This window comes from Alligator mississippiensis, chromosome 2 (assembly GCF_030867095.1).
Source record: "Alligator mississippiensis isolate rAllMis1 chromosome 2, rAllMis1, whole genome shotgun sequence".
NCBI lineage: Eukaryota > Metazoa > Chordata > Crocodylia > Alligatoridae > Alligator > Alligator mississippiensis.
This window is the reverse complement of record NC_081825.1, coordinates 140,717,813-140,724,012: the sequence shown is the minus strand read 5'-3', so window position 1 is coordinate 140,724,012 and position 6,200 is coordinate 140,717,813. Positions and strand designations below refer to the sequence as shown.

The following is a 6,200-nucleotide window of genomic DNA, read 5'->3' as shown; positions in this document are numbered from 1 at the left end:
GAATGGGAAAGGGAAGCTTGTTGGCAATGAGCGAGGAGGGGAGGGGAGGGTGGAAAAAGGGGCACGGTGCTGCGGTGGTGACTAGGGGGAGGGGTTGGGGTGTCCAGTGACTCTGAGTGGGCCAGCAAGTGTCCATGGCAGGGGGTTAAGTATCTGTGAACATGGAGCATGAAAGAGGGGCTCCTCAGCTCCCACATGGAGTGGTTAACAGAAGAGATACCCATCTTCAGCTGGACTAAAGGGGCTTCTGGGATCAAGACTCAGTTTCCCATTCCCTGAAAAGGAGGCTGCTTTAGGAGCTACTCTCTGGCTCCAACCAGCAGTGAGCCGAAGCCCCAGGAGCAAAGTAGGAGTCATCTCCTTCAGTGTCATTTCGAGCTCAGTGAGTTCCCACACTTTCTTTAGGCAAGCAACTAAGACTGGCTTCCCTGAGCCTTGGCTCCCAAGCTCTCTGGACTCATAAGGTCCATCAGAGAGCAGGCAGCTATGGATACTGGGAAATCTGCAAATGCCCACAATGCTATCCACATTCTTTCCAACACCTCAGCCCCTCAGAGAGATCCCAGAACAGGGATCCCCCCTGCTCTTTCTCAGCAGCAAGTCTACTAACTTCAGTGGATATCCTTTAGTCTGCAAAAGGCCCATCATATCCAGAGGCCTGGACTGCATCTTGTTCTGTATCTTGTTTTGCATCTTGAGGGGTCATTTGCACTTGTATAACTTGAGTCAAAGCACCCTGAGGCAAGAGCAATTTTTTCCCACCTGCCCAGACTTTTGACCTGCAACCCTACTACAACTTTCAACTCGGCCTGGGTTACCAGCCAACTTTACACATGGATTCTCATAAGGAACCAATATCTCAGCATGTTTCATATTCATATCATATACAAGTCACTTGCTTTATACTTATAGCTATTTGAGGAGTGGGGGTTGTCTATCATGTAAACAAATATATTCTGGGATCTTTAGCAAGAAAGAATTTTTTTTTTTTAAAATAAAAAATACTTCCATGTAATTAACTTCTTGCTTCTCTGGATAGAAGCCAACCATGGAAACATCAGGAGGAAAGTGAAGGCTCTGAGAAAAAGTTAGTCCCCTGAATGTGTGTGCGTGCAGTGCATAGACATACACCCAAATCTGGCTTCCAAACCTTAACTAGGCAATAGCCTTAGATTCTACTATTTGTGGGAACCGAGTGCCATCTGCTGGACCAGGAGCAGCAGCACAATTCATTATTTTCATGTTAGGCTTTGTCAAGACATGGCCAATGTAACAGGGAAGTAGGACATATTGCTGTCCCACTGGTCCCACATGACAGAGCCACACTGTTTAGACTAATTTAGCTCCACTCATATCTAGTCAGTGCAAGGCTGCTGAGATTAAGAATGTCTCAGGTGAAAGAGAGGAGAGCGAGGAAGGAGAGAAATGGCAACAGAAGGCAGGGGGCAGTGGAGGGAAGACGAGGATGAAGCGGAAAGCCAGCTCAGGCACTGAGCAGAGACCAGAAAGAGGGATAGATGCTTCACTGCCAAGGCAGGAGAATAGCAGGGAAATGGCAAGGCTGAGGCCTTTCTCTCTCCCATAAGCAGGATGCAGTCCAAAAACACCCTGTTTACTTCAGCTTGGCTCCAACAACGCTTCTTAGCACGTGCCCTCAATGAAAATCAGGCAAATGCTTGAAGTTTGGTCTGGACAGAAGCATTTTGCTCAATCAGAGCCTTAAAGGACCAGTAGGCATGTGTTTCAGCTACCATCATTCTTTTGCATGCAGGGAGATTCATGCACTAAGGAAAAGTTTAATCACAGCCCAGGTCAGACTACGAAGTGCTTGGACATATAGGACTTACTAACAACTGAAAGTTTAGCAAAGCAGAACATAGATTTATAGATGCTAGGGTTGGAAGGGACCTCAAAAGATCATTGAGTCCAACCCCCTGCCTAGACAGGAAAGAGTGCTGTGGTCAGATGACCCCAGCCAGATGCCTACCCAGCCTTCTCTTAAAGACACCCAAGGTAGGGGAGAGCGCCACCTCCCCTGGAAGCCCATTCCAAATTTTGGCCACCATTACCATGAAGTTTTTCCTGATACCTAAGCCTAAGTCTGTTCTCTGTCAGTTTGTGACTATTGTTCCTTGTTAGCCCAAGAGGCACACTGGCTGAACATCTCTGCTCTTGTTGAGTCCACCTAATGAAAAGCAACAACTACCACCTGAACAGGGATTTGAACCCTGGACCCTCAGATTAAAAGTCTGATGCTCTACCAACTGAGCTATCCAGGCTCATAAACAAAGAGCACAGACCTGCATTTGTGACATTCAAACCTGTGTTGACCAAGCATTTATTACCAAGCAAAAATATACATGAAGCAAGAAACTATGAGCGCACATATTGCAGAGTGAAGTAGGTCCTAATGAGGTGACACAATTTCACAACTTCACAAAAACCTGCAGGACCAGTTAGGCACAGAGGTCTCCCCACAGGCTGGCCCTGCCTCTTGCCAAAGTCTGTTTGTCATTACTTCCATCAGGCCATGCCCTATTACCCCCGGCAGTAGGGAGCCTATGCCGCTTTGACCAAGAGAGACCCCTGAAATCCAGAACACAGGATCCTGCTCCAGAGCCTCTACACTAGTAATGATTAATCCTGGGCCCATGGGCTGGATCAGGCCCATGGAGCTGTGTCATTGGGCCCATGGGTCTGAAAATGTGCTGCTGGGGGAGCATTAATTGCAGCTCCCCTGCTGCCAAATTTCTGGACCCCTGGGGAACCCCGTGGGCTAGACAGCATGGCCCTGTGCACCAGATAGGGTGCATGGGACCCAGCCAAGGCAGAGTGCAATCAACCCCACAAGGGATCCAGGCTACAGACCAGCCTTTGCTTCTCATCTGACCTGCAGGGCCAAAAGGCAGAGTGGCACTGCTTTACCATACTGTTATAGGAACAAGAATGCCATCCCCAACCTCAGCTAAACCAGGCCCCCCAGGATGCTATGTTGTTGTGGCTATATTAGGCTGGTTGGGAACCTCTGGCCCACATTTTCAGATGCTGCTTCCTTTCTACTACCTCCGGAAGATGATAAGATCCCTTCCACCCTGAGCAACCTCCACCAGCTGGCAAGAGTAAGCAAGAGCCCCTGATTGAGGAGGAAGGGGCCTCGGAGCAGGTCCCAGAGATCAATCCTTGTCCTTCCCCAGAAAAGTCATTGCTTTTACACTGGATCATTTAGAGGCCTTCCCAGAGCTGCTGTCTGGAGAGAGACCCTGGGATGTGAAACCCCTATCAGACAGCCCCACATGTTTGCCATACATTGCAAACTGCCCACATAAGGATAGCTGCTCCCCTCCAGTAAGGACATCCTGGATCCACCTGAACACTATGCAGACCCCCACAGCTCTCCCTCTGACTGCTAAGAAAGCTACATACTGCCAGGTGCTACACAATCACAGCTACATAGTGCCAGGCTCTGGGCCCTATTCACCAGGTATAACTACTTGAGTGGGACAGACTGTCCCTATTTATTTCCAAGCTCCCAGCTCATGTAGGAGATACCCTGCATATGGGACATAGATACCTGTAGGGACCAGCAGCTTGGGCCATGGGTCATCCAGGGAAGGGGAGAGAGGAAAAAGGGGAGAGACAAGGCAGCACTCAGGATCTTGATTACTAACAGGAGCCTGCAGGTCCCCTCCCCCTGTGGGACTACATTCCCCCTGCCCCACAGACCAGCATAGCTCTGTTGTGAGCACTGCTGGGGGCACTTAGACACAGGCAGCCCAGGACCTGCCGCACACCCAGATGGCTCACCTACCTGTGCCCCTTGCAGCCATGCTGGCCCTGGAGCAGGAACACAGCAAGCAGGAAGGGCCTGCTCCCCGCTTGGCCCAGGGCAGTGCCTGCCCTGCCCAGAGCTCACTGCCATGTGCTCTCCATGGTGCTACTGATTGTCCAGTCACCAGGGCAACCAGCAGGGCTCTTGGTGGGGGGGGGAGGTGGTAGTACATGCAAGTTTCCCGAGCCGATCTCCATTAAATGTATTTAATCAAACGCCAATAGGCCATAGTGCTGAAGCATGCAGTGAAAAGCCAGCTTTACATCTGCAGTCTAAACAAAGTTGGAGTCTGTCTGGCTCCCTACTCCCAGGCCCATTCTGTCTGCACAAGGGAGCTGAAAGGAATAGGATTTCATAGATTTCATAGACATTAGGACTGGAAGGGGCCTCATGAGATCATCGGGTCCAGCCCCCTGCCCAAAGGGCAGGAAGTCAGCTGGGGTCAGATCACCCCAGCAAGATAAGCATCCAAGGAGAAGCCTGGGAGAATTTTCTCAGATCATATGAACATGTATATGAAGCCTTGCTGTTGTTAACCCATTGGGGTATGTATATTTCAACCCTTGCACTTCCATAATTGGTTGTTTATATGTTTATCTTGTAACTTATAGTTTTATCATTAACTTCTGTTTTGTGACCTTTAAGAATTGGACATCTTTATGTTTTATCATTATTTTTTAACTCCTTTTAACTCAGATGGGGGAGGGATGAGACAACCACTAGGCACAACTGGAAATGAGCACTAAGCACCCATGCAAAAGCCCTTCCCAGAACCAGGCACTGCATTTCACTCATCTGTTCTGCACCAGACAGGATGGAAAAAACTTAATCTCACATTAACCCCTGGCAGCATTCACCAGTTGGCCAAGCTCAAGAAGAAATCTGTTACGCTTCTTGGTAGTACGCAGACCCATTTTCTCTCATGTGTAGGTATTTGTCTAGCCCTCAGCCCTCTGTGCTAGGCCTTCCCTAGGTGAGGAACTTTGCAGATGCTCAAATGCGCCCAAAGCAGGAAAAGGCAAGTGCCGTGTCAGATTGGTAATCTATTCTCTGTGACCAGAGAATATGCTGTTTTACCATGATAGCCTCCCAACCAGACCAGACTGACACAGACAGGTATTTCTTGTCCTGGTAGCTCTGGAAAATGGGCAGTAGGAGAGGGTCTCTAGCAGTGAAGACCCTGGAGATGCCAGAAATGTCACTTATTTGAGCAAATTAAAGCAAGATGAGCATCTGTGAAATGAGCACTATGAGGAAGCCTTGTGAGTCATTTCTCCCACTCCAGAATCCCCCAGCTGGACTGGAAACCTCTGAGGCATCTGCCTGCCAAGAAAGTAGTGCTCAGCCAGGAGCAGGTGCTACACAAGGGCCAGGGCTGGGTTCTAGCATGAGGGCTAAACACGTGATTGATGTTCAGGAAGGAAAAGCTTAAAATCATCTCAGGATACTCAACTGGGGATCTCGGAGAGGCTTAGAGCCCACTGTCCAAATCATCTGTCGGAGTGCTAGGTAAGTATGTCTAAAGGCTTCTGCCTTGAAATCAACCCAGCCACCTTGAGCCTTCCTGAGCCCTTGGTGTCACTAGCACCTGTTCTTTCATATCAGAGTGGGCTCAGTCAGTCCATCCTAATTAAGTAACCTCACAGGCTCTTCCGTTATGACATCAGCTGAGCCAGTGACCTCACCAGGGCCTGCATTTTGACATCAGTCCAGCTAACTTGAGGGGCTAAGCCAGGGAACTTATGGACGCTTGTATCTGCACATCAACTGAGCAATGTAGAAAGACTTATTTAGGAACTTTACATGCTGTTTTACCATGATAAGCTCCCAATTAAGGAAAGGTACTTCACCATCACCCTCTGCAGTGACTTCCCAAAAGGGCTTTTCCTTCCACTAGTCTACCAGTTATGAAATCTGGTTTGGGTCTACCACAGATTTCCTCCCTCACCTTAGTTTCTCTCAGTTCTCCAGCAGTCAATTGAGCAGATCACTGTGGGGATAAATGCACTGACTCTTGTGAGACAATTCTAATTCAGCAGTGATGGAGATAGGCATGTAACAGTAGAGAGGCAGAATGTGTAGGGAATTACATCTTGGAGGAACACCTATTTTTAGTTGTGCTGAGTCACACTTTTTCAATGTGAGCACGTACCACAAACTTCAGTCTGCTCACTTTGTAGTCTCTCTTGCTGACTTATGTCTTTGGTGCAGCAGCTGCCTACATGCACAGAAGCACAGGCAAATATTTGTATGATGCCAAAACACTATGCAACAGCAGTCATGTTGATCACCAGCAAGGGCTAATTGGAAGAACTCAAGGATAGCACAAGCCTCTATATTTTGAGCTAAATGACCATGGGCACCTTTTGGC

General features: G+C 48.6%; 1 non-coding gene across 1 annotated transcript; it reads right to left on the bottom strand.

Moving 5' to 3' along the window:
• Positions 1-2,206: 2,206 nt before the first annotated feature.
• TRNAK-UUU (transfer RNA lysine (anticodon UUU)) lies at positions 2,207-2,279 on the bottom strand. The gene has a single exon. It is a non-coding gene; the product is annotated as a tRNA-Lys (tRNA).
• Between the last annotated feature and the right edge of the window lie 3,921 nt (positions 2,280-6,200).